The sequence below is a fragment of the Syngnathoides biaculeatus genome, chromosome 2 (assembly GCF_019802595.1).
Source record: "Syngnathoides biaculeatus isolate LvHL_M chromosome 2, ASM1980259v1, whole genome shotgun sequence".
In the NCBI taxonomy this organism is placed as follows: domain Eukaryota; kingdom Metazoa; phylum Chordata; class Actinopteri; order Syngnathiformes; family Syngnathidae; genus Syngnathoides; species Syngnathoides biaculeatus.
Genome location: NC_084641.1, coordinates 43,984,460 through 44,012,255, shown reverse-complemented (window position 1 = coordinate 44,012,255; position 27,796 = coordinate 43,984,460). Strand labels below are relative to the sequence as shown.

The 27,796-nt window shown below is 47.0% G+C and overlaps 2 long non-coding RNA genes across 4 annotated transcripts; both read right to left on the bottom strand.

Moving 5' to 3' along the window:
- Positions 1-861: 861 nt before the first annotated feature.
- LOC133493659 (uncharacterized) lies at positions 862-16,265 on the bottom strand. 3 transcript variants are annotated; one of them, XR_009793097.1, is made up of 5 exons: positions 15,691-16,063; positions 4,211-4,366; positions 3,797-3,869; positions 3,529-3,706; positions 862-2,563 (listed from the first exon to the last, which is right to left on the bottom strand). It is a non-coding gene; the product is annotated as an uncharacterized LOC133493659 (long non-coding RNA). The 3 variants fall into 3 exon arrangements; XR_009793095.1 differs by lacking the exon at positions 862-2,563 and having other exon boundaries at positions 2,963-3,706; positions 15,691-16,060; XR_009793094.1 differs by lacking the exons at positions 862-2,563; positions 3,529-3,706; positions 3,797-3,869; positions 4,211-4,366 and adding an exon at positions 9,254-10,591 and having other exon boundaries at positions 15,691-16,265.
- Positions 16,266-17,994: 1,729 nt separating this feature from the next.
- On the bottom strand, positions 17,995-27,614 carry LOC133495961 (uncharacterized). The gene is made up of 4 exons (XR_009793694.1): positions 27,505-27,614; positions 23,389-23,519; positions 22,974-23,308; positions 17,995-18,605 (listed from the first exon to the last, which is right to left on the bottom strand). It is a non-coding gene; the product is annotated as an uncharacterized LOC133495961 (long non-coding RNA).
- Between the last annotated feature and the right edge of the window lie 182 nt (positions 27,615-27,796).

Below are 27,796 nucleotides of genomic sequence, written 5' to 3'. Positions count from 1 at the left end.
GTCGTTTGTTGTTGTATTCTGTGTGGTTTTGTGGCTCGAGGGAGTGGTCTTTTGTCTCGAGCCATTTTGTGCAATGACATCGGCGGCTGCCAGGGGGCAGTAGAGCACGACACGCCCGTCACTTTTGGAGGCTTTCCCCTCAAAGCTCCAAAACTTGGCAGCACAGAGCAAATTGCAATTGTAGGTATTCATTTGGTCAAGAAGAGCACTTTTTCCCCCCCTCCGCATATATCGATCACCGTGAGAGCTTGGTGAGTCTCTGATAATTATACGGCTTTACTTCCCGATCAATGTTGAGGACGCGGGCATTAAATTATGTCTTATTTTTCTTCCCGAGCGTAGAAGAGGCAAAGAGAGGGATGCAAAGGAGATGCTCAATTAAACAAAGTGCGCCATGCAAAAACTTTCACCCGACGGCATACATCAAAAGAACATTTACGCTCGCTCCAAAGTTAGTGCGAGTGAATTCAAAATGTAGAGTTGTAATTTTATGCCCATAAAAGTGTTCAAAAAGAATTTCATACTCCTCATTTTACCGTCGAGCCATTTATGAGCAATAAGAATTAGACACGTCAATGTTACAGCACATTTGAATAATGGCGCAGCACTAAACGTCTGACTGAATATTCACCCATACCTTATTTCTATCTTTTAATATACTTAGAGGGGAAAAAAAAAAAAAAAAAATCACTCGAATCATACGTGACTGCTCTTTGCTGATTGACGGGTCTGCCGTCTTCAAATTGAGTCGTTTTCACATGACGTCCCTCTGTCCATTATCTAAGAATATTGCATTTTATGAAATTGAACGTATGCATATGTTTATATGTCTACGTTATAAGTAAAAGGACACATCACGAGGCCGGTAGCGCAATTTACTGTCACTATCACGCAAAGGTACGCAGAATGTTCCTTAAAAATGGAGTATTTCTGTCTTCTTTTCTCCACTGGCGGTCGCGCATCTGCCATCCTGGTTTGTCAAGGCCGCCGCCGCCGTCGCTCCAACGAAGCCGAGCGGGAACGTCTCCGTTTCTCCTCTTTTGGAGCGAGCGCAACGCGCCACGCAAGACGTCCCCTCACGGGTCAGGGTGGGCACACACGCCGGGCCCGCGGTCCGCTCACTTTGCCCGGTTGAGCCGACCGTCGTGCGAACGGAGGCCATTTTGGTTCCTCCTCCCGTTTGCCGACGGGTGGGGGGGGGGGGATGGGCAGCCCCGCCGCCGCCGCCGCCGCTGCCCTGAACGCTTCCGTTAGCGTTTGAGCCATTTCACCGGAGAACGCATTTGAGCCACCTCGGCTCCTTGCAGTGATTTACTGCATATTTGGACATGTGCAAAAAGCTTTTGCACCTTGAAATTATCGCGCTCAATCCCTTTCAGCAGTAGTAAACCACCGGGAATGTCCAGGCAATACTGAGTCACCTTGAAGATATTCAAGGTAGAGCCCCTTCCCTCTCGAGCAATCACCCGGCGCTCCGTCGTACCTCATCTGCGGCCCCGACCGCGCCCGTCCCGTCCCGTCTCGCCTCGCCTCGCCCGTCAGATTTAATGCGCTCTGTCCCTGCCCCCGTGTCTCTTGACCCAGCAGCTGGAGACATCAATCCTCCCGACAGGTGCCGCTCAGCCCAAAAAGCAAAGGCGCCGTCCCCGGGCGGCGCTCGCGTTCAAGCGTAGGCGACGAGGGATGCGCACCTTTCCGAGGTTTCTGTCTCGAGTAACAAAACAAGTGAGCGGCGCTGCAAGTTGTGTCGTTTTTAATCGCTTTGTCGCCGGTCGTCGCTCGCGTGGTCGTCAATAACGTGTCAGCGTGCTCTTTTTTTTTTTTTTTTTTTTAGGACCCGAGCCGTGGTCATTCCCGTCCGGACGTCTGTCCCGCGACGCCTACTCTTGCCCAAGAACTCCGCAGATATCTGGCATGCGGCGTTGAGGGTGCGCGCGGGCAGAATCCGTCCACAGTTCCGGACTTTCGAGTGCTCGTTGCCTTTGAGACTTTTACACCCCGAGTGTCTGAATAGCCCCAGGGAAACCAGGTCGTTGTTGATTTATTGCTTGCCCCGAAGTCTTTGTTTCTTCAGACCTCTTCGTCATCTGCCGAGCAGCCTCAAAAGTGATATCTGGCCCGTGCTTGAATACAAAAGTTTCAAGAGCGCGAGGGGGGCGGGAATGGCCGAAGCGACGTGCTGAGATTCCCTCCACCCTCAAATTATTAATTACGGTATTGTCAAAGTCAGCCGGAAACCTCGATTCATTTAAGTCAGTCCTCGCGAGGTGGCGTAGCTTTGATTGACTGATGCAAAGTCTTCAAAATAGCCAAAGTCAATGTTGATACTTGGAGGGGGTCGGGGGGGGGTGTGTGTGTGTGTGTGTGTGTGTGGGGTGGGGGGTGGGGGGGTGTTTTTCCTTTTTGAGGTCGAGGATTACAGTCAAAGCATGAACAGTCGACAATTCTTCTTCTTCTTCTTCAAGCATCGCGATGGCGTCTTATCGAGAGAGGCCCAAGCCCACTCTGAGCGACACGCAAAGACATCACTGAAGCTCGATCGACGTCGTTAATCCAATAATAGCTGGAACGCAAAATGGAAATGAGCAGATGGGCAAACTATCCCCAATGTGGTTTTTGCTTTACTGCTTTTTACAGCGATGCACAACGATAAAAAGGTGATAAGATACATAAAATCCGAGGACGTGAGTGACAACAGGATGCAAATTTACAAATGCATGCATATATTGTCTGCCTGCATATTTCAAATTATTTGGCTTAGTGCAGGAACAGCCCCAAACTATCTGCAAAAAGTCTCTTTCAATCAATTATGGATGGAGACGCACGATCACACATCGAAGATTTTGGGGAGAATTGATGCTGGAAAAGGCCCCCAGGCGTCGATTGCCAGTTCAAGAAATGCCAACGTTTTAGCCCCCCCACCCCCGACACGAGGAACAGTGGGAATGGATGAATGCCCCCCCCCCCCCCCCAATTGGGTTATTACTGAATTTGATCATGGAACGGACAATCATTGCGCAAATAGATGACTCAACGCAGTCATGTCGCAGCTTTTTTTTCCACCATTTGCAACCCTCCCCCACCAAACACACCTTTTTTTTTTGGTGTGTGTTTAAAGCTCCTCCCACACGCCCAAATCGGTCCCTCAAAGCCGAACGATGCCGAGCAAGCGGCAAACACTGTGGTGCTTTCAAGAAAAGTTGCCTTTTGCGAGGCCCCCCACGACAAAGTTGCGCCGCCGTACTTGAGGAATTATTCACAGGCGCTCGTTACTGCGCCGGACGTGGACGGGCAAAACCAAACCTCTAAACTTGGACGGATGAAGGGAATTTCAAAGCCAAAACGGGCGTTTCTACCGCCGCCGGAAATGATGCCGCGCAAAAGCGTCAACTTGATTGACGCTGTGCCGAGAAGAAGGCGGACAAAACAATTGCAGGAAAATGAATTATTGAATGGACCACATCTTTTTTTTTCCTCTCTTTGAGGGGTTTTCATTAGAAAAAAGAAAGGAAAGTCAACAAGTCTTACGAGTTCCTGAAGTCCAGACCAAAAGTCCCCGTGTGTTGTGACGTGTTACGGCCGTTTAAGCACATTCGGTTTCCAAAAGTCCCTTCGTTAGATTGGACAAAGACCAAACCAAAAACTACTTGGGATGTATGTCCAGCGGCAGCACGATGAAGCATCCAGGGACAAGCGTTAGCGACCGCTGCAACGCGACACAGACTCTGAATGGTCAAACTCATACGAGTAATATTTCAATTGAAATATGGAACATTCCAACATACTTGACACAAACCTGGAGCGGTGATGAAATGCCGGGAGTCAGGAAACGGCCGTAATCCTCGTGGTGGGTTTCTTTCGGCGTGTCCCTTTAAGCACACCCGATACAAATGAGAAGACTCGACTGTCTAGAATCGTCTCCAAGTGGTTAGTTTGGAGAACTTTCTACAGCTTTCTACAAAATCCTCGACGCGGATTCTCCGCATTTAACATAACAAAAGACGTTCACGTCACTGTACCGGGCGGCCGGCAGCGGTCAGCTTCAGCGCCGCGGCCAACCAATTTCCACGTTTGCCGTGCAAAACCGTCGATTGCTGCGAGGGCGGAAGGTGAAAAGTCTTCCTTTTGCGGCGGGGGAATGTTTTCCAGTCAAGTTTTGATATCAGTCAGAGGTGGACAAGCAACAAACAAATGGTCATGAAAAGCTAACCTCCAATTTTACGAGCTTCCTCCTTGGCGCAGGTCATAAAATCCCAATGATGTCATCTCCGCCGGCTGCTCACTGCAGTAAACGTTACTTTCTTCGTGTCAACAATTGAAGCGCTCAAAGTCCGGCGTGATCAAAAGTTTGCGACGACGGCGTTAACTGGAAACGGGCAAGAAAAACAAAACAAAACAAAACAAAAAAAGCAGCATTGCTCCGACAGAAGTGGGATCCATTTGCATTGTGATGGCTTCTCCAAATCCACATTTGAAAACTGCAATTATCATCTAGGATCAAAATGCAGTTTATTCTTTCCCGATTCGAAAGCGATTGACCCGGACAAATCAATCGGGATCATTTCGGCTTCCCTGCTGAAACTTCGTCCGCTGCCACATTTACAGGCACGTGTGTGCGCGCACGTCCGTTCGTTTCTTTTTTTTTTTTTTTTCCCCATGTATTTTCAAAGGGCTTACTTATTGGATGATACTGTAATAGTTTCAACACATTCTCGTTATGCGTCATTGAAATATTTCAACACTCGAAAGTTGGCCTTTGTTCCGTCAATTGAAGCCGATAACATCCGACCTTTGAGCCTCACCGTAGTCACTGAAGGGCGGCACGGTGGCTCAGCTGGTAAAGCGTCGGCCTCACAGTTTCCAAGGACCCGGGTTCAATCCCGGCCCCGCCTGTGTGGAGTTTGCGTGTTCTGCCCGTGCCTGCATGCATCCGGTTTCCTCCCACATCCCAAAAACATGCAACATTCATTGGACGCGCGGCCGTTTGTCTCCGTGCGCCCTGCAATTGGCTGGCGACCAGTTCAGGGCGTACCCCACCACCTGCCCGACGACAGCTCCGTGACCCTCGTGAGGATAAGCGGCAAAGAAGATGGATGGATGGATGGATGCGTGTATTTACGATCTATAACTCGCAAATGTTCAGAAACTTGAAGCCTCTTCGGATTCTAGAGCAATTTCATTGGAAGAATGAAAATAATAAAAAAAAAAAAAACATCATTATTATATCAGAACAAGTTTCAAGTTTAAGTTGACATTTGATCATCATTGCATATAAACCCAACAAAATTGCACAGAAGCACCACAACATCATCAGCAAGCATCGCAAACACAATTTTAAAATGTGGACGTGAAAACGTCCACATCCACAGAGTACATTTTCTTAAAAGGACAAAAAAAAGGGTTTGGATTGCCATAGACGGGCAAAGTACATTCATTGCCGTAAGTGTAAATGCAAATTTGATAGAGTGCTGTGAAAGAGTTCTGTCCTCCTTCTCAAATGTTTGCCAAAGTGCCCAAGAGAGAGATATGACAACAAAAAAAAAAAAAAAAAAAAACGTGAGGGAGGTGACAAATGCAGTTCTGAGATGGCGATTTGGATTTATCAAGGCAAGACCTTCTACCGCCTGGGCCCCCCGCCCCCAACCGGAAAGAGGAAGTCTGCAGCTTCTCTGTCGGGATCTTTTGGGCCAGCCTTCCCTGCAAAACGCTTCAATAACGGAGGCTTTCCGGCATGAACGACCTTTCGAAAGTCACGCTCCAACATTTGGATCGCGTTCGAGTCCAGACTTTGACCGGGCCGCTCCTGGGAAGTTTCGCCACGATTCCGTGTTCTCTCCATTTGGGGATAATGGCTGACTGTGGTTTTGTGGAGTCCTAGAACTGTGGAAATGGCTCTGTAACCATTTCCAGACAGATACAGTACTTTATATCTCTGAGGTCAGCTAGCTCAAATTTTATCTTCACTTTGGTTATTTATATTTGTTTGACAATCTTAGTGGAGAAACCGTGCAAAGAATTTAAGAATTTGAGACAAGATCCATTTTCAGGCCACAGTAGTAGTAGTAGTAGTGAAGAAACGGGTCCAAGCGGGGTGGAACAGTTGGTGGAAGGTGTCTGCTGTGTTACGGGACAGAAGAGTATCCGCCAGGATGAAGAGCAAAGATTATTTAAAAAAAAAAAAAAAAAAAGTGGAGACGGTGTGGCACTGAAGAAACAACAGGAAGCAAAACCGGACTTGGCAGAAATGAAGATGTGAACAGGTTGGATAGGATTGGAAATGAGCTCATTAGAGGGAGGGACAGCCGAAGTTGCACGTTTTGGAGACGAGCTTAGAGAGAAGAGAGCAGACCTCCACGGTTTGGACGTGTTCGGAGGTGAGGGACTGACGACGTCGGCAGAAGGGTGCTGAGGATGGAGGTGCCAGGCAAAAGAGAGCAAGACAGAGAAGGTCACTGGACGTGATGAGGGAGGACATGAGGACGTCGGCTGTCCGAGAGGAAGATGCACCAGATAAGATGGGCTTAGATGGAAAAAGATGGCACGCTGGAAAGAAAGAAGAAGAAGGATTTTCAAACCTAACGGTACCATTTCGATCCCACCATATTGGTCACATGTGGGCATTGATGTCAAATTTATACACAAGTATTAGGCAGTGTATACTTTGACAAACATTCCAAAAAGCTTGGACACGGAAACAAATGCAAAGGCTCACGTCAGTCCCACGTTTTGGCTTTCAGTTCCCACAAAATTATCGTGATCAGAGTCAAGCACAAAAGTCACGTGTGGCGCTTAGCATCCGATCTTACGTTTGGCTTGGAGCGCGCCAGAGTTCTGCTTTGTGCCTCGTTCTCGCAGAAAAGGCCGCTGACACAAATACGGTCCGCCATCACGTTTTTGGGTTTTTTTTTTTTTTTTTAAATTTCGTTTTCACTTTGATTCGATTTGAATATTGAAGGAGACGCCACTAAATTGTCATTGAAACATCCCGTTGATCCATGCTGAGCGGAACGTAAAAGTCTGAAGCAAAATTTCATTGCAAATCGTTTGCGAGATGTGAAGCTATTTGGCTCCAAAACTATAAATGTCAGCTTTGGGGTTGTAAGGGGAGACCGTCGGAGAACGTGGGCAAGCAAGTTGAATGGCAATGAATCGGCAGAATATTAAGAGCCATGTGAAATATGGCACCTGTCTCACTGCGGCAGCTTGCAAATTTCACTCCGTTGGTTGCTTTGAACACGGCCATCCTTCGAAGGCAAGCTCGTCTCTGACGGTCGCTACGAGACGGCCTAACAAAGGGAGGAAGAAGCTTCTGGAGGAACAGGAAGAATCCAAATTCTTGACACGAGAAGAGGAAGAGCGACTGGCAAAGAATAGGCATGAACACGTTGACCCTCAGAGGATCATCAACATTTTCTTCAAATTGGTTTTGGGGTTCGGTCGGCTGCAGACGCTTCAAACGAGCGCACGCCTGCATTTGGGTGACCGAAGTCCTGCGGCTGGCCTGCGCCGCAAATGAGCTCGCGCGGTTTCCGCCGGTCCGTGCCCATCGCACCTGATCCTTTTCAACAATGCAAGGAGGAAAATGTTCCACTTTTTTTTTTTTTTTTTTTGCGACGTTGGCGTATGCAACAGAAAGATTCCTTTGTCAGCACCCGCTAAGCGTCCCCCCCCCCCCCACGTGGCTGCAAGCGTGGCTTTTCTCTGGGTGGGGACTTCGCTCACCTCCCCCATCCCAAAAACATGCTGGCATTCGTTGCAGACTCTAAAATCGCCCCAAGGTGTGAGTGCAAGTGCAAACTGTTTTTTGTTTTTCCTTTCTATGTGTCCTGCCGGCGATTGACTGGCGACCAGTTCAGCTGCCCGATGACAGCCGGGATTGGCCGCTCAGAAAATGGATGGAGGGATCATAAATAAAAGTCAATTTTGCCTCATACTGTTGCCTATTATTTCTCCTGAAATTTCACGTCATCACGCCTTTCAACAAGATTCCATAGTAGAAAACAAGTCAAGCACGTACTGGGATTGTTGCCGATGAGCGATTGGCCTGATGTGGGCAAAAAAGCCGAGGCACGCCCCCAGATCGGTCACGAGGACATGCTCGTGTTACGACGCAGAGTATTGCTTTTACCAAATACAAACAGAGCGACAAGCCAAATGGGACGTTGAGGTCACGCAAGCAGCACGACGTCCATTGAATGGGAGGAGCAACTGCGTCCAAAACACTTGGACTGGGTGCATTGCAAAGAAGCTTTTCAAGCACAATCGAAATGTTATTTTTCTTTTTGTTTGGTTGGTGTTGTCCTGGGGATCTGGACGGATGAATTTCAGAATGTTCCGGGTGGGGTTTTGGAACCAATTGACGCGCGCTACGTCGGGCCTTGTTGCAAACGCACAAAGTGCCGTCCGTAGAACCGGTCACCGTCTTCCAGTGTCGACTTTTATCCCGGCGCTTTGCTAAGATTGTTTAGAAGGCTTCACGGTCAGTCTGCGGCCTTCCTCCTCACTTCATAAAGCCGTTACGACTCTTCTTTGTGTTCCACTTGACCACGGTGTGTACCGCCAGCCCGCATATTCTCATTGTGTCCTTGCGCGCGTGCACGCCCCAACTGACATAAAAATAACTCATAAAAAGACGTATGCTCCGCAGCGGTAACCTCGCGCTCTGTCCTCACAGCTGCTCGGCTATTACCTGGGGGAGGAACGCATTATTCGTACGCTGAGTTTCCTTAAGCGGAAACTCCATTAGAAGAGGCTAGCACGGGGGTCCCCGACCTCGGTCCGTGGACCATTTGATACCGCTCCGCAAACAAAATATGGTATTTTCCATAGGCCGCGCCCCGTTTGTGTAGCGTTCGCCCCCCCCCCCTTCCCCCAATACAGGAGCCGCGCAGCGCCTGTAACTGTACACACTGGTACGTTGCAAAAATGAGATATTCACACAGAAATACTTTTTTTTTTTTTTTAAATCCATCGTCTTCCTGGTCACTGATCCCACTAAAGTATCGGCGTGGAAGCACCTCAGAGATTTTCACATGTCATTTCAGTCTCCCAGTCGCTCCCATCGTCATTTGCACAAGTTGTGCCGTTTCCTCGAGGATTTTAATCCCTTAGTGATGGGAGATTCTTTCACGCATTTAAAATGTACCGCAAGAGCCTCACATACGGCTATTTTTTGTGAAAGATTTTTAAATGCCTTTGAGGGCGTCGTGCAGCATCCTCTCTTCAGGACACTTCTACATACAATTGCTGTAGATTCTTCTTCTTCTTCTTCGCCCGCCGAAAGGAAATTCTCCTTCGGTGTATGTCATGGTACTGTCTTTTTTTTTTTTTTAATGAAAGCTTCCGGATCTTATTTTGAAAAACGACTGTTTCCACCTTGGCCTTCCTGCCGCAGTTGACTTCTGTTGCATCATTTCACACATTAGCTAACCGCAATTACAGTCTTAAGCTAATCGCAAGCCAACACTGGAAGAAAACGAGTCAAAAACAGAACTTACTGGAGAGATTTTTCAGGAGGAGGAAACGAGGAAATGAGACCGCAGAACCATCGCAGACTGCTAGCAAAAAGAAGGCTTCATTTAAAAGAAAATATCAAGATTCCTTCCTAAGTTACGTGTTCATGGCAACAGATGACACACAAGAGCCACACCCGCTGTTTGGTATTGGTGTTGAACAGCGAAGTAATGATGCAATCAAACCATCAAAACCTATTCAGACAAAACACCCGCTGTTAAAGGACATGCCTTTGCATTTTTTTTTTTTTTTTGAAACAAAAGAAAACATCAACTTGAAAGGAGAACAGCAGACAAACGTGTCTGCCCTGAAAGACTCGTTCGGAGTTGCGGACCGCACTGCTAAAGCTAAGAAGCCCTTTCATAATCGGGGAAGAACTGATTCTGCCCGTCGCGAGGGATATTTCTCACAAACCTTTGGGAGAGGAGGAGGCGAGAAAAAAAAAAAGGTTGCAAATGAGCCCATTTCACCTATGACCACCACAAGAAGAATTGATGAAATAGTGCAAGACATTGAGGCATAGTTGTTAGAGGAGGAGGACGAGGAGGAGAAATGATTCACCGCGGTACGCAATACAACTTTGCTGATGTTGATGACGAGGCAATTTTGCTCGCTTTTGTCTTCCGAGAGGATGTGCACTAGCAATTATTAGGAGACCAATTTAACATCGCAGCAAGCAGCAGAAATTAGTGACGTCCTTGAAGGGTTCCACAACGGAAAGACTTCAACGGTGGTCTTGCGTCGGCGGCCGCGACGACGACTTTTGGGTCTGACAACACAGGTTGCTTTAGAATGGGACTGAGTCTTCGCACTGTGTCATCCTTCATTGGGAAATGCTGGCGAGCCCAAAACGGAGTCACCCGAGTTGCGATTCAAGTTATGAAGGACATCGACGTAAATGCCTTCGATTCACGTCTGCTTGATCGGCTCCGTGAAGAGATGGACGCCTTCCATCCTACGCAGAACTTTAGATGGCTTTCCGACAGCGTCAACGCAGGGACTTTGCACGTTCCACACAGTAGCGGGGATTCTGGTCGAACCTTCCTTCTGCCAGCCGGTGCAGGACCACCTGTTGCAGCTTTCAAAAGAATTTCAGCATTAAAAAAAAAAAAAAAAGACCCCAAAATGGCAAATAGACGGATCCGCAGCCCATTTGCAACCAAGCCTCCCGCTACGCAAAGAGGAACAACGGATTGACATTGCCAGACGTTGTGATCCATCCAATTTCTTTGCATTCCGAGTTCAAGTCAAAGCGCAAGTCTTGGGTTTCCAACCGCCCATCTTTGCGAGGTGGCCTTTCCTGCGGTGACAGCCACCAAAACAAGACTACGGCGTAAACAGGAAATAGGAAACACAATTCGACTGTCACTGGCTCCCATCACCCCGAGACGGGACCGCCGAGTAGCCGGAAAGCAAGCCCAGAGGTTCCGCGGACTCGACATCACGGTCAGTACAAAATTGTTTGCATTGCCTAATAGAACAATTACGTACTATAAACCGACAAAGGTTTTTCCTTTTGGGAAGACGACGAATTGACCACAACGGAGGCGTACGTTCGGTGCGCCAAGCCTGAGGACGGACTGGGACTCATCCAGTTTAGCAGACGCGTGGCGGAGATTCAAGCAACACGCCGAACTCACGTTCACGGGACCGCTTAAAAAGAGAGCTGAAGAGGTGAAGTGCAGTTTCCTTCTGCTGCGGACCGGAGATAAAGGACGGGATGTCGCCAATACGTGGACGCTGACAGGAGACGAGGATAAGTTGTTGAAAACTCATGATGAAAAATTCTCTGATTACCTCACTCCAAAAGGAAACTCCATATTCGCTAGATGGAAGTTTCACGAGAAGGCGCAAGGTAACTGTGAGTCATTTGAGCACTCTGTGACAGAACTCAAGCTGCTGCTCAAAGACTAACTACACCAAAAAAAAAAAAAAAAAAAAAAAAAAAAAAAAAAACCAGCGATGAGATGGTCAGAGACCGCATTGTTTCCACTAGCAACTCACAGAGTGTGCGCGAAAAGTTACTCAGCCAGGGGCCGGAGCTCACGCTCGAAAAAAAAAAGCCATCGGCATAGCCCGCTCCCACGAGTTAGCAAAAGTGCAGCTAAAGGCTACGGCTAGCGACAGCCACGAGGTTCACGTTATCCACCGCAAACCTGGAAAGCAAAGTTTCACTGCGGGTGCTAGTAGGCATAGTGACAGGCCAGAGACCTCGGTAAAGATATGAAACAAGTGCGGAGGACACCACGGTAAACGAGCTGAACGCCCAGCAAAAGGTCAACAACGCCTGAAGCGACAGAGTCCTTTTTCTGTCTGTTCTTACAACCACAAGTCACGCAATGAAAAGGCCGTAAGACGCTTAGAAGCGAGCCAATGTTCACAAAAAGATCACTAAAACACGCGAGTTGTATTGTAGTTTTTTTCCGGCCAGTAGGCGTCGTAAACAAAAGTCACGCGACTCATGACGTCACGTGAAAAGTCTCGATTGTTTCTGTTACTCAACATGGATGTCGTACTCGGGCGGCTCAACCACAGGAGACAAATTCCTTGTGTGTCGTTTCCACTCTTGGCCATTCGAGCGGATTCTGATTCCGATTCGGACACAATGAGTCCCAAACCGGAAACAACGAGTGCCTACGATTTATCGTCACAGAATACGGATAAAGTAATGCTCCACTATATCACGCTTCTTGCTTTGCGGTCCCGCTAAAGTGCACATTTTTATTACAATTGTTACTCTATTTTTATTGTCGGGGGGTTATGCGGTGAGCCTTTGGCTTCTTAAATTGTCTTCACGTGGCGCGCGAGCGCCGGCCTGGACGTTTAGGTTCTCCGGGCTTCTCCCCCGTCCATTCTGTGTACATTTTGAGAAAGTTACGAGTTTGTCGAAGCAGCATGAGCGGGCCTCCGACAGGAAACCGTTTGCTGCCTCACTGGCCGGTGGAGTGCTTGCGCGTTGGGGGTTGCAAGCTTCGACTGCTGCTCCCCGTTGATATTACTGCAATTGTCTTATGCCGTATAGATAAAAATGCACTTGATTTATACCCGTATTACGTTGTGCGTTCTCATGTGTTTTGGCAAAGTCAATATATTAATATTACAGGAAAATCAGCGCAACGGTCTGTCGCAAATAATAAATGCATGCATTTATAGGGTTTTGAAAAATAAACATATTCGTAAAGTTATGCTTTAAATTAATGTTTTCAGCTGTATGAACGGCTAACAGGTTGAAATTAAGTTTGTAGAATTTTCATGTGGGTTGATGTAAATCGGGCCTTCAAACTCATTTTTGTCTCGGTTCGCAAGGTAGTTATGATTTCCCTCATAATCACCAATTCATAATTCTTTATCACCTACTTCTGACGTCAGAAGACAAGGATAAGTGTTTATTCAATTATTAAGTTGCTGGAGTAAAATGGTTTCGCAAGAGTAAAATGCAATATCTTGGGGTGTCTGTCATCTGCAAAAAAAAAAAAAAATTAGATTGCCTTCACATTGAAGCTTAGTCACCCCCCCCCCCCGAAGAAAAAAATAATAAATAAAATAACAGTGACGATATGAACAAATCTTTAGACCTAAACGAGTATGTAAGATTAAAAAAAGCAACACTTTGTGCACTTCCATTCTTGACCAAATACCGACTATTACTTCCTGTATATTGTTTGGAAAGGCAAACGAAAACGAGGTGGTGGACCGCCAGAGACTCTGGATGAATTTGATTTGACGGTTTCGGTTCTTCTATACGGTGTCTGCAGCCACTATCAGGAGGGTATTTCTAAACGCCATAGTTTATACTTTACGGGAGAGCTGGAGTAGCTGTTCACACCTCAAAAACACCCCCCCCCCCCACCCCCCATTCAAAGTTCTCCAATATAATTTGAATGCCGGTTATATTTTCAGCTCGTCCTTCCTACTAGCGTTGTCCGACACAGCAATCCTTTCAAATTCCCCAAAGGTCGGGACGGACGAAGCGGTCGACTACGACTAAAGCCACGTCTGAACGTCCACACCGTTAAAAACCGCCGTGAAGCTGAAACGTGGCCGGCCCGGCGACAATTCCCTGCGTGCTCCGTTTAACACGGGCAGAACAGGGAGTGACGTGTGGAAACAATCTGCATCCGTGACAGCAGAAGTTCCCGTAACTTTGATTTCATTTGATCAAAGAACTTCTGTCCCGATCTATTGTCAAAGTGTAATAAAACATTGTTTCAAAATAAACACACACAAAAAAAAGGGAAAAAAAATGAAAAACAAAAAAATTTACTGAATAAGTCTGCCATGTAATGCCCCGCAGTATGCTTGCGCTCGCTCGCAAAAAAAAAAAAAAAAACCCAAAAAAACAAGGCAAGGTCATATTCCCCGGAGTCAAAACCGTGGAACGAGAAATACGAGACGGGACTGAGGCGCAAGGAAGAGGCTGGAACGTGACAAGAGAACAACATGAGGCGCCAGGTGTGTGTGTGTGTGTGTGTGTGTGTGTGTGTATAAATGAATGAGAGGCAGTGGAATGACATTGATGAGGCAAAATTGCATCGTGCTCCACCCTCTCCGGACACAAACTGGCGCCAAAGTCCTCTGAAGTCGCAAGGGGTCTTTTGCGACCCGGTCTCTCCCTCCCCAAAGTCTCGGCGGGCCCCGCCCAGTGCTGACGAGCGATGCCTCGCCACGACTGCACGCCGGAAGCCTTCACTTTTCACAATAGCGCAATTGCTGACAACCAATCGTGGGGGACGGAGGAGGAGGAGGAGGAGGAGGCAAACGTGTGACAGCCGAGAGAAGACACATGTACAAACGCACGCGTGCACGTACGTACACGCCTTCATTCCATCAAAGTTTCTTGGGGCCCATGGTGAAGAAACTTATATAAACTTGCAAAAAACGCCGCCCATGTGACAAAGCGTGCGACAGTCGAGTGCCAACGCGATGCCAGGAAGAGGCTACGGCAATAGCCAATGGGAGAGCAGCACAAACCAAAAACGGGATGGGCAATTTGGGGGCTGCGAAGAGCTGTGCCTATTTTTCTCCTCTTTTGTACCACAAATGTTCCTTCATAACTACAGACCTTATTTTTGCAAAGAGGCATTTCATAAACCGAACTTTTAGTCACGAGAGATGTTTGTAAGTAGAGGCATCGCTGTATTGTAATCACTATTTTGTATTCCTGACTGTAATTTGAGCACTGAGACCAAAATGGAAAAATGGTCGTGAAAAATGGCAATGCGCGCAAATACGCCCCCTATTGGCCGTGGGCGGCATCAGCATCACATCTGTGTCACGGGATTGGATGCCTTGTTGCTCTGTGGTAATTATGTGCTAAGAGAGAACCTTTTGAGTCTATGAGTTCATTTATTGAACTTCGTATGCGGACACGTCTCCGAGTGGCGCAATCCACGGAAGAAATGCAACCAGCTCAATATTTCTTTGGATTTCAAATGTGTTCCGCTTTATTGTCACCTCTGAAACAATGAATGTTGTTCACGTGAGGCTGAAAAAAGTAATTCAGTCTTTCAAAGAAGACGACACTTGGTTCAACATGATCAAAATGTGATATGACATAAATCCCACCCAGCTTTTCCCCGCAAATCATGAAATATGCACTTTTAACGCATTTGAATCCCGCTGAGGTCCAAGCATAAAATTGCTACTTTTTGTACTGAATTTCAGATAGTCCAAGTTTGAACATCCATCCATTTTTGGAGCCGCTTATCCTCAAGAGAGTCACGAGAATGCTGGACCCAATCCAAGCTATCTTTGGGCAGGAGGCGGGGTTACACACTCAACTGGTTGCCAGCCAATCACAGGGCACATAGAAACGACCAATGGCACTTGCAATCACACCAATTTAGACTTTCCAATGGATGCATTTTTTTGGGGGGTTGGGGGGGGTTGCAAAAGCAAACCGGAGTGCCACGCTGGCTCGGGGAGGACATGCGTAGTCCTCACAGGAGGGGGCGGGATTGGCTGCAACCTGTCCCCCAAGCCTGAACATTTAATATTAGAATAAACATTGAAAATTCCACCTTCTTTTAAATAAAGTCAAGACAGAATGTCCGCGTACACTAAACTAAACCAAGCGCCCAATGGAAGGTGACGAACCCGAACGCAACGTCGCTGGCCGCATTGCCGCTGGCGTGCCGAGTAGCCAAGGAAGATGGCTTCTTCGACGGAGGCACAAACCTTTTCACGGTCGCGGTCCAAAAGGCAGTAGTGAAGAACGCTGAGTGCCTCGGCCGGCGTCGGCAAGGTCGGAACGCTGTCCTTCTCCGTGGAAGCAGCTTTTTGTCGTCGTCGTCGTCGTCGTCGTCGTCGACCTAAGCCAGGCGGCGTCTCGCTCGTCGCTAGCGTTCTAGCAAAGTCCGCAACTTCCGGTCAGCCTCTCAGTGTCTTCGCGGCTAACGCCTACAACGTACGTCTTATTTTGAGGAGTCCACCTGAAACGACACCCTACGGAACTCCAGAAGTCCTTGTCGAACCCCGCTGATGATGATTCTCATTTTTATTCACTTTAACGTCCTCTGGCCCGCCCATCTCGCTGGCTCCTCCCCTACGTTCACGTCACTTGTTGTCCTTTGACCTCAGATGTGATTCGTTCGTTTACGTTTATTCGAATCATAAACGAACAAACAAAAGTCGTTTTCTCTTCCACATGTTAACCGAAACACTTTTCAATACCAATTCTTCCAAAAGAAAATCAATTCAGCACGAAGCCAGAACTTCTTGGCGACTGCCTTCTTTTGAACTTGTAACTTTTTACCAGAATATCCAACAATATTCTAACTGTAGCATTTTTTTTTTATAAACAGGGTTACACCATAATAACAATAGGTTACGAAAGCACACCCGGTGTGTTATGTTTTTCAAAAGCGTCTGACTTTTTGCGGGAGGCCAGAATCGTTTGTGGACTCACCAGCCGGAGACCTTACGGTATTTGTATGAGGACGAAACTCGCGTCTAAAGTACAAGTGGGGAACGTTTCCTGACACTTGGTTCCCTGTGGGAACTTGCTATAATGTACCGGGGGAAAAATACCGCCAGCTGGGCCCATCACCGGCTTTTGGGTCCCGTCCCACCGGTTGACACTCAAGGGTTGAAACCATCAAAAGTCCACAAAGACTTGAGAAGAGCCAGTCAGCATTTTTGCAATGTCCTCATAAAGACCAAAAAGGGATGAAGCGGGGTTTCCTCCCAATCACGAATATTTCTTTCAAATCATCCAATAGATTAATGTGCACAAGCGTATTTTGCGCCACGGGATGAACCACAGGTAGAAATCATTTTGAACGCTTGAAACGTCGGCGCTACTTGTCTTTCTTTTTGCTGGCGTGCGCCACGAAAAGCAAAATCGATTTGCTACTTTGGAAATGCATTTCTTGCTGATGATCTTCAAAAAAACATGACTTTTGCTTTTTGCCAAGAATTCAACTTTGTGAGATGACGACACCTTCGCAGTCCAACTGACCTTTGGACCCCCGGACAGCAACTTCTTCAAGTGCGGCGCCGAGTCCGAAGCAAACGGCGTCGAGCTTTTATGCCGCACACAAAAAACGGGGAAAAAAGCGCTATTTGGCTTGAAAATGTCACCGTCTAACGTTTTGCCTGGCCGGCTTCGGTTCCGTGTTTCGGCTGCCTGTGCCCGCCCCTCCTAGCTGGCGTCGACCGATGGGCTCCCCGCGGCCACCGGCGCCCGGTCCAGGTGTGCTTCCGCTGGCTCGGTTGGATGTCGCTGTCCGTCCTCGTGCTTGATTTCAGGCTCTCTTTGTCACTTTGATGGATTGGACTGTGTCGGGCTTGCCTATTTTGGACGTAAACTTCTGATTTTGTTGAGACTCCGCGCGCACTTTTTGGTCCGCCACGTCTTTTCCTCGCACTCGCCAGTTCAAACTGTGGCAAAAAAACCCCACTTTTTTTTTTCTTGTGCTTTTTCAAATATTTCCATTTTTGAATTTGACTTCTTACATTTCACCCTGTTTGAACTCTACTTTTATTGTTTTCTCTGTTTGAATTATTTCTTTGTTTGCCGGAGCAGGAGTGTCAAGCCAGTTTTTGTCGTTCCAGCTTCCCTCAGAGAGCCGTAATGTTTGGTGATAGAAAAATGCTTTTGATAGCTCAACATTATCATTTATAAAATGACAATTTGAAATTTTGGTAGACATTTGAAGAAAAAACCTGGAAGTTGATCCGCGTGATCCGCCTTCAAATCATGCGGCGGGCCGGATCTGGCCCCCGGGCCTTGAGTTTGGCACCGGTGCGCTACAGGACAAAACTGGCCTCCGGCGTGGCAGGAATGAAGCGGGTTAGGCAGCCCATCCAGACGCAGAAGGTGTGCGCCGAAGGTCCAAAATCATCAGCAAGATCACTCGCTTCCGCTGCGCTGCAAGCCGCCGTACTGCGATTTCGCTCATTCGTATTGCACATTTCCTGTATTTTATTCGATTCTATGGGGGGGGGGGGGGGTCTATATCGTAGGATGTGCGCATGACTTGACTTGTGTGTGTGTGTGTGTGTGTTTTTCTTTTTTTTTTCCTGCAGCAAAACTGTTATTGTCAGTGCTCAAGACAAATTTGATTCCCGTAATGAATTGTGATTTAAATGTTGAAGTTTTTGGGCAGGTTGAAGAGCAGCCCAATTCGAATAGACCTTGAACAATGTCGGGCTAAAATTGTTGCACATAATCCCGTGTTGTGCATTAAACATTGTGTGCAAAGGAAAGAAGAGAAAAACTAACTTCCTATAAAAAAAACAAAAAGGATTACACTAAGTCGCATGACCTGCCCCCAGGCCTTGATTTCAAATTTGCTCACCGGTCACGGGACATTGTGATTTCCTAGGAATGTTGTCGAGGCGACCGATCGAAAACGTCAACGCCTGCACAAATGTCCAGTCTTGAACGGCAATGTCGATCTCTTCCCCATCTCGTTCAATCAAAGTTGCGAGAAAGTTTGCGGGTGCACGTCCGTTGAAGAGTGAGCTGATGGGGAGATGGGCAGCGGACTCGCCCGGATTCCGGTGAGTGCCGGGTCACCGCGGGGGCCTTATCTGACCCGCATTCAGGTGAGCGCCATTGTTATCTGCCTGGGAGAATGTTTCTTGAGCTGCAAATTTTGAATAACACCAGTCACACAGAAGGTATTGTCAGATATGATTTGGGGCTTTGCTGCACTTAAAAGTGGTCAGGTTTGCAAGGGTTTCAAACACGGACCACAACCTTGCGAATTGACTATCCAGAGAAAACGAAGGACAAGTTAAGAGGCTATTTTTGCATAATTGTTTGTGTCTCGGGGCAAGCGCAAAGGATTTTCCTCTTTGGCGAAAACGAGCGCCTCAACACGCAATCCGAGCCCAAAAGTTCCAGCGAGACCCATGCAAGAAAATCCAAGTTCATATCAATATTGCAAGTTTGTATCATGTGTGGCTGGATAAGAGAACCGAATATATGGCTGACATTTGTCACCACGATGCACTAAATCACCACAAAGTGTACCAAGAAGAGGAAACAATGAAATCCTCAACTTGAGTTTCGACATCAATCGAGCAATCAAACGGCTGGAACGGATGGAATGTGACTCAACTCAAGTGTGATTCTTAGCTTGAGATCAGTTTTGTCGCGGGCCGCATTGTGCTTCCGCTTTCCCACAGAGGGCCATTACGACGGTGAAACCATCAAATAGTTTCATGGCCTCATCGTATTTGCGCATGAAATTGAGGGACTGCTTTTGTGATGAGAACCCAATGAAGGAATGGCTTATTCAGATCGTGCTGATGTTTGATGCTGGCAATATTTTGCTACAGATTTGAACAACAATGATGGACGTTGACTGGCCTTGGCGGGTCACGTCAAATCATGCGCGCGGTGGGCCAAATCTGGCCCCCGGGCCTTGATTTTGACACCCGCGCTTCAGATGACGTGACTTTAAGCGCTGAAATCCCAAGTGTGACAATTGTTTGACGGCGTGAAAGCAGAAACACACGGGAAGGCTCTCAAAAGGTTCTTTGCCTTGGGCCTTGCTCCAAACAAGAACCAAGTGGGTCCTCGGGTGCCGTTTGAAGACTCGATTGTGTGGAGCTTGGGCGGATCTGTACAACTTTCATCTTTGCCAAATACGTAGCACCGAAGCCCACTGGTGTGCAGTTCTGCATTGCACGACCTCTGACAACTTCAAATCGTTTTGGGGGGCAAAAGTGCCGCGCTTTTCGGGGGGGGGGGGGGGGGGCCCTTCGCTCGGGGCGAGCCGATCGCTTCAGCGCCAACTGACGAGTGCGCGGAATGGTCGTCGCGAGGGGGCAACGTAAAAGAAAGCCCACTCAGAAATGACAGCAACAACTTCAAACTGCCAGCAAAAACAGTCAAACTCCACTATTATTCATATTTAAGATGGGCTGTGCAGTGAAAAGCTTTCATTTTCTATATCCGACCCACACGCGGCTGCCATTATTGACCTCGGGGGTCTTTGTGCTCCGCACTGACGCTTTAACAATGTGTGCTGACGCAGCTTTAGCCTCACTTTGTGCATCCTGGCCATGAAATGGCTGCAAACAAATATTCACCCTGAGGATATTTCCATGGTTTAGCAAGAGTCCAAAGGGACCCGGAAGAGTTTGGGCAAGAGCCGTTCGAATCCCGCACGGGTCTCGACCTCCACGCTGGCGGGAGGAAAACTGACAAACGAATTCAGCCGGCAGGCCGCACTGATGCCGGCTGGCGCCTGCAGCACCTTTGCGGGACAATTTTAGGACAACGTGAAATCGCCTTGAGTGCCGAAAACGCCACACGTGGTCCTCATTTGCGACAGTTTTAGCCTCCGAATAAGAATGCACTCGGCATTACTGTATGTGTGTGTGTGTGTGTGTGTGTGTGTGACAGAGAGAAAGAGAGAGAGAGAGAGAGAGAGAGAGAGAGAGAGAGATTTTTTTTTTTCGTTGTATTTTCGCTTGAAGAAAATCACGCGTTTCGAAACGATTCTTTTCACGCTCGGCGTTACGGCGACGCCCCAACAAAATACAATTCGTTTGTATAAATACCACGTGACATCCCCTTCGTCCCTGTAATAACCAAATGCGACTCTCAAAAAAGGAAATACAGTTCGAATAGAAAACGAAACGGCACTTTGGAACTTAACTTTATAGTCGAGTGGCCCGTTTTGCCTTCCCCCCTTTGTTGTTGTTTGATTAGGTCACAAATTGCTGCGCTGTTGTCGGCGCACATTTCGTTGACAAAATTGGCGCAAGGTTTTTCCCAAAGGTGTGCGCTGACATCGTCGCTCGATTGGAGCCCAAGTAAATGTCGGTTGATCATCGAGGAAATGATCATTTCCGCTCCCCTTTTATATGACTTTCTATTCACGCGTGTACGATATTCGTCGCTGGTTAAAGACGAAGCACCTGCATTTTGCTGTCGTTCATTTGAAAAAAAGCGCCGCGGGTTGCATTTTCCAAATCCAAGACGAAACTAAAATGTCTCAGCAATAGTCGAAGGCCGCCTGCTGTCCTTCTTTTGAAAAAGCGTCTCCGACGTGGTCTTTGGAAGCGCCGCGGAAGGTGACTTTGAACTTGAACTTCATCTTGGCCATATTGCGAGGCTGCGCTAATTGTTCCTTCTGCATTGATCGGAGCGTCCCTTCGCTCCTTCTGTCTGAATAATCGGGGATCATTTCGACACTCAAATGTGTGCCTCCCGGGCAAGTTGGTGCGCTCTGGATGCACTTCAGAAGACGTCCGTATCCACCGCCCTTTATTAATTATTATTATTATTAGTAGTATTATCTTTTAAAGACTTCACGTCAGCTTGCGAATGGAAAAGAGAAGGCCACACATTTTTTGACGTCAATTTGAATAAAGTCAGGCATAAAAGTGTCCCAGATTTTGCCCCTTGCGACACTTGCACAGCTGCACTGTACTTGTACATGTTTGCAATGCAAACGCGCGACGGGCGATGTTTGCGGCAGTGGAGCAACAACAACAACAACAACAACAAAAAACATAAACAATTAAAAAAGAAATAACGTAAAATGAAATAAACAAAACGAGCTTTTTCCTTCCACTTTGCTCCACGGACAAGTGAGGCCCGTGCACGCGCAGTGCGGACTGTAAGAAAACGTTCAGTCATTCATTCTAATTTAGGCATCGTCCTCCACTGTCAATGAAACCAAATCTAAACGAGCATCTGTGTCCGGCCAGCACCAAACCGAAATATTATTGGATAACAAATCATCGCTGTGCTTTTTTTCCCCTCTTGCGTCACAACTGTAGAATCGAACGTTTGCAGCCACAAACTGAAATCGCTTTACCTTGTCGAAAAGCACAACAGCAGAGAGGCCCGAACCTACCTACCTGCCGGCCCAAAGGTTCCTGCAGGCGGTTCGGTTTGTTGAGGCAGGGCTGCCCTTCTTGGAGAAGCCTTAATCTCTCTCTCTCTCTCTCTCTCTCTCTCTCTTCTCTCTCTCTCTTCTCTCTCTCTCTCTCTCTCTCTCTCTTCTCTCTCTCTCTCTCTCTCCTCTCTCTCTCTCTCTCTCTCTCCTCTCTCTCTCTCTCTCTCTCTCTGCTTTATTTGATGTTTTTATTTTCTTTCTTGGTAAGCTTTAGTTGGTTGTACTCTTCGTGTATGCTCGGAAACGGCATATCAAGAATGATTCATAATAAAGTAGCGGAAAAGAAAAAAAAAAACTGGGATTGCAGTATGTCGTCTTCAATGGCCCTTGCTATTGAGATTTTACAAAAGCTTTGGGACGTTTAATTCAAAAAGAGATGCGTGTGGAATGTTTTTTTTTTTTTTTTTTTTTTTTTGCAGAACACTTGAATTCTGCGTGAAATGGTTTCGGGAAATATTATAAACTCAGTTTGGCGTGCTTCTGTTTGTAAAAGTTGGTAGCTGCATTTTGAGAAGTGCTCTTCCTTGAAAAACAACAACAACAAGCATTGGAGTTCTCGGAGCATTAAAGTCTTCAATTCATCGCATCGGACTGAGCTCGACGCGGTAGTTACCCGAAATATGAAATACTTGCAAAATGTGGGCAGCTGCCGTCTGGATGTTTTCAAGGTCGCCTTTCAAGGAGGCGACAAAATGTGCGCGCCGGGAACACTGACACGCCGTCACACACGTACTAATGTTCACTTTTGTTCTGTCTGTTGATTGCTGTGCTTGGCGGTGAGTGAAATTACAGAACGTCACGCGAAATATTTGATTTTTGCGCTGACACGCACCAAACTTTCAGCACAAAATCAACAAGTCGGCCCATGAATGCCACCTGACAATATATTCCGTGTGTGTGTGTGTGTGTTTCCATACAAATGTCTGAGTTTGAAGAGAAGTTCTCCTCTGCTGCGAAATTTGCCTGCCTGCGGCTCCGAGTTAGTTGAGCCGCGGCCCACCTTTGGCTTGTGCATGCACTGCAAAGTTGCCCCCTCGTACAGTTGTGACGTGAATTCAAAACAACAACAAAAAAGAAAAGATTGTTGAAGATTACCTGGACAGGTTTGGTGCAAAATGCTGCCATAATTCCAGTTGTTTTCCGAGCTGCGCTTAAGTCGTGACGTGGGGTGCGATAGGAAGGGTCAGCGTGGCAGCCTTCAGCTCTTTGGCACTTTGGCAGTCTGCGGGCCGAGATGATTGACGACGAACGTGCGTGTGTGTGTGTCTTTTGTCTGCGAGGAGCCGCCAGCGCCGCCAGCGCCGCCAGCGCCGCCAGCGCCGCCGCCGCCGCCGCCTCTCTTAACTTGAACTTGGACTTCGACGAGCCGCGTCGTGCTCAGGATTTATTTGGGCCGCTCTCGCCGGGGCGCTCGTGTCGGTCGCGGACCCCTGAAAGGAACGCAAAACTCTCAATTTGATGCGAACGGCAAAGAGATGAGGTCCATCGAAAATCCAGACGGGGCTCAAACCTGCGACGTAGCCCGACAGTTTAGGAGTGCACGCAAGTAGCAAAACATCATCGGTGCAGTGCAATTGTTGCCGTGTGTTTTCCTCTTTCTTCGTCGCGCAACTCCAACGCAGCGCCAAAGTGGACAAAACACTGAAAAACCGTCAAAGCGCCACATTGCGGTGTTCGTCTCGTGCAAATTTGGCTTTAGTTGCAAGAAAAATGTTAGAAAATTTGCAGTGTGGTGCACATGATGGACTACAAACATATTACATGAATTGCTAGGTAGGAGTAAAATAAAAATAAAAAATAGGAGCGCTCATCTCAAAACATTTTGGGTGCATCTCCTGCATTTTGGTGAACGTGTGCGTGTATGAGCAGGTGTTCCTAATCTTGTGGCCTCGGCGTGCTCAATACACACAGGTGACATAATAGCAGTAATAATAATAATAATCATTCAAAAATGGAATGATACGGGTTTTAAACAGTCTCGTAGTTGTGCGTATTCATTCAACCGTGTGCACTAATAGAACATTAAAAATTGCGTGTGCATACAGTAGATGGAAATCAAACAAAAACAAAATTCATTTTTGCAAAACCTGATTTTCCACTACTTTTTCACATTTGTTTCCGCAGATGATGCTGTGCACAGGAGGTTTTTTTTTTAAAATCACGCTGCCATATAATATTTCGAACATGGTCACGGCATGCGAAAAAATGCTGACAAAAAAAAAAAAAAAAAAACGTTTCAAATTTCTCCCTATTGGACATTTTGAATCCTGTCGTGTATATTGTGCTAACAGCCAACCAGTACACATTCACACGCAGTATTTCCAGTCTTACTATTGGTATTCTCATAGTAAGAACTAACAATACATACAGATTAAAAATAAGAATAACATCGAGGTGTTTGGACCCTTTTAGGGAGACAATCGGTCTCCTTCATCCGAGTGTGCGGTAGACGTCGTGTGTGTTTTCCCAGAGAGCGGAGCAGACGTTTTGCTCCATGCAGGCCGTGTAAAAGCCTTCCACGTCCAACCACTTTGGAGCCGGGGAAGGGGGGAAAGGGGGGGGGCGTCTTTAAACGTGTTGTCTTGGACGGCAAACCGTCGTGACGAGCTTGCGTGGTCATTTTGTTTTGAAGAGAAAACACTCGCGCACGTGTGGCGCGCCGGATAACGGAAAGAAGCCAATTTACACACGTGAAAAAGAAGAATTTCAACATGTGCATCGGCTGCACGGTTTCAAAACGGTGTTATGAGGTTTTGGGGGGGGGCAGAAATGGAGTAAATTGCGTCATTTTACCGCCTTTTGCAATCGGGGGCGATCGACTTATTGAAATGAAGCGCATTCAAAGGACTCTCATTTAAGTGAACGCTTGAAGATATTTGCGCCACCCAAAACCTTGCAACGGCAGCACCGAAGGCCGACGGAGCCCACTTAGGTATCTGTTCTTGTCGTTTGGCGAAGGTTTGGGCCGACGGCCACGAAACCTCTCCAAACTTCCTGTGACTTGGACGTGAGTTGTTTGGAGTTCACCGAGTTTGAGCAACAGCGTGGCGTGGCGTGGCGTCAAGTTTCCGATGGAAAAGTTCTCGTGAAATGTGGCAGCAATTTGCCAATCTTAATAAGTCGTCCAAAAAAAAAAAAAAAAAAAAAGGGGGGGGGATAGAGAGAGAGAGAGGAGAGAGAGAGAGAGAGAGAGAGAGAGAGAGAGAGAGGAGAGAGAGAGAGAGAGAGAGAGAGGAGAGAGAGAGAGAGAGAGAGGAAAAAAAACCTCAGCACACATTTGTGTTTGCGCATCTGAAAGTTGTGTTTACCCCCCCCCCCGCGCATTCTTTTCCACACTCTGGCATGAGCTCGACCAACATTTTTTCATCTTGAATCCAACCCCAAAAGTAAAAAACAAACAACTTCGAACCCAGCTTTAGTTTTGTCTTTTTTTTTTTAGGTCAAACGAGAAAGAACATCTTCGAACTTACTACTTTCAAGTTCCTTTTGCACGTCAAAATGTGCTTACACCCCCCCCCCCCCCAGAATATTACGCAGTAGGTACGTACACCTGCAGGCTGAAATGCAGTCGAGAGGAGAGCGAAAACATCTGCCTGCGTATTGACGGGAATTTGGACTGAAACCTGGCGCCATATTGTTATTCCAGGAAAAATCTTGCGGGTGCACCGCTGAGAGCGGTTGTTCTGATCCATAACTTCTGTGTAGAGAAATGACACCGCAAAAATGATGCGAGTATTAGAAAGGCGATGATATGTCACAAATGGCGCGTTGTGATCTTGGCTATTTTCCCGCACACGGCCCGACGTTGTGGGTCCATTTTGCTTCTGCAGGTGTACCTAATGTTGTGGCCGATGAGGAGACCTCACACGAGGGCCGGAAGTGCATGCAGTCACGTGGCACAAGCTAAACGGAAGATAGTGTCACGCACGCAAAGCTCATTTCCGGTCAAATGAATTGAATCACTCTCATTTGTGTTCATTGGTTTCACTCATGGATATTTTTTTTGTCTGCTTTTTTTTTTGCCGTCTTGTTATTGAAGGCTTGACTACAAGCTCGAGTTGTGTGTGCTGCGCCGTGACACCCCCCCCCTCCCCCGCCCCTCCCACGGCCCCATCCCCGCTATGAACCTGATGCCAAACTCTCCCGCAACGTATCTCGGTCCAGCCAGTCCACACCTGAGATTTAAGCCCCTTTTTATTCAACGGAATCGAAATGTGTGTATGCAATTTAGATTGTCCCCCTCGCCCCCACGAAATGTAGCAAAGTATTCATTTTTCAAAATTTGTCTACGGTCCAAACGGGCTCATGAGATAAACGCCGCGCAGGCCGACTTCCTGAGAGCGGAAAAGCCGCAGGTAGGCAACATTTCAGTGGGCGTGGATGCGAGCCCCCCCGACCCCACCACCACCACCACCACTCTTGCGCCAACCTTCACTTCGGACTGGGGGCACACCAAGTCTGCTCGTCAAGATAGTACTGTACTAGTTTGCAGTCGGCGGTGAGGTGACCAGAAGTACTGAATGGAAGGGGGGCGGACTTCCACTTTCAAATGTTGACAAACAACATTTTCTATACACAAACAACATTTGCACGGGTTTTGTAAAATGCGCAGGTTGCCATGTTATTTTTTTTTTCTTTTTTTTTACCTTTCATTTTTGGGCGCTATTTGCAAACTACGCGCGCTCACTTCCTCTCCAAACAAATTGACGTCAGTTCGCAAACTTGTCGCAAGAATGCAATAAAATATAGACTTTAGAAACGATCCTTAAAAACACGCATCTTTTTCACTTCCTTCCTTCGCTATTTTTTCGTCCACATTCTGCTGACTGCTAACAATAAAAACATTTTTTTCCCCTAAATGATCTTGCATTTGTACGATTTGGACGGTTTGCAGGTTGTGACGATGAACTTGCATTCAAATTGCAAAAGAACTTCTGCGCATCTGAAATTGTTTCCGTCACAAGGAATTTTCACCTTTACAAAAAGGATTTCGAAGTGCTCTGTTGGAAAAAGATTTAATACGGTGATTGGAAATATTCATTATTTGTTGCTGTTGAATTATTAAGTTTGGCCATTTTTTTTTACTGTCCCTGAAAAAAATCAGACTTATTTATTTAATCATTTGTTTTGAATAAATGCAGTTAGTCTTGACGAGAGTAGATGAAAGGTCGATATGTGGTGGTTATGTTCTTCTTTAAAAAAAAAAAACTGAATACTGTTCATTTACAACAATTTTACAAAGTGCTTAACTATAAATATGCTGATGGTTCTTTTAAAGTGAACGTTTTTGCACTCCTTGACGACGATTAGCGACAAACACAACATCCTAGTAAGAAATAGTTGAGTAAATCCAGAAAGTGACAATGAAGAAATCGAAACAAATAGGCCAACAGTTGGTATGAGTACAGCAAAGCGAGTTGGAGCGGAACCACTTCCTTCTTGGGGCCGAAGCTCCCTTTTTTCTTTTTCTTTTTCGTTTTCTTTTCCCCCCACTTGAGATGTGGATCTGCCTTCACACACTGAGACTCAACTCAGCGCCTCCAAATAACAACTCATTTGCATAGTGTGAAGTTCATTCTTGCCTGTCTAGACTTTGATTACGACCCCGTTTGTCTGTGTTTTTTACCTTGACCTTGGACTTCCGTGCAGCTGCCGCCTAGATGCGCCTTTCGTGCCTGTGTTTTGCCTTAAGACAAAAGAGCTTTAGTCCCTCTCCTCAAAATGGGGGGGGGGGGGCTGTGCTTCCTCATTGGCCTGCACACACACACACACACACACACACCACACACACACACGACGGCAACAATTTCCCAGGATAACTCAACCCCGCAAAAAAAAAAAAATAATTTGATCGACTAATAAGTCATGAGATAGCCTTTGCAAAATAAAAAAAAAAAAAATATATATATATATATATA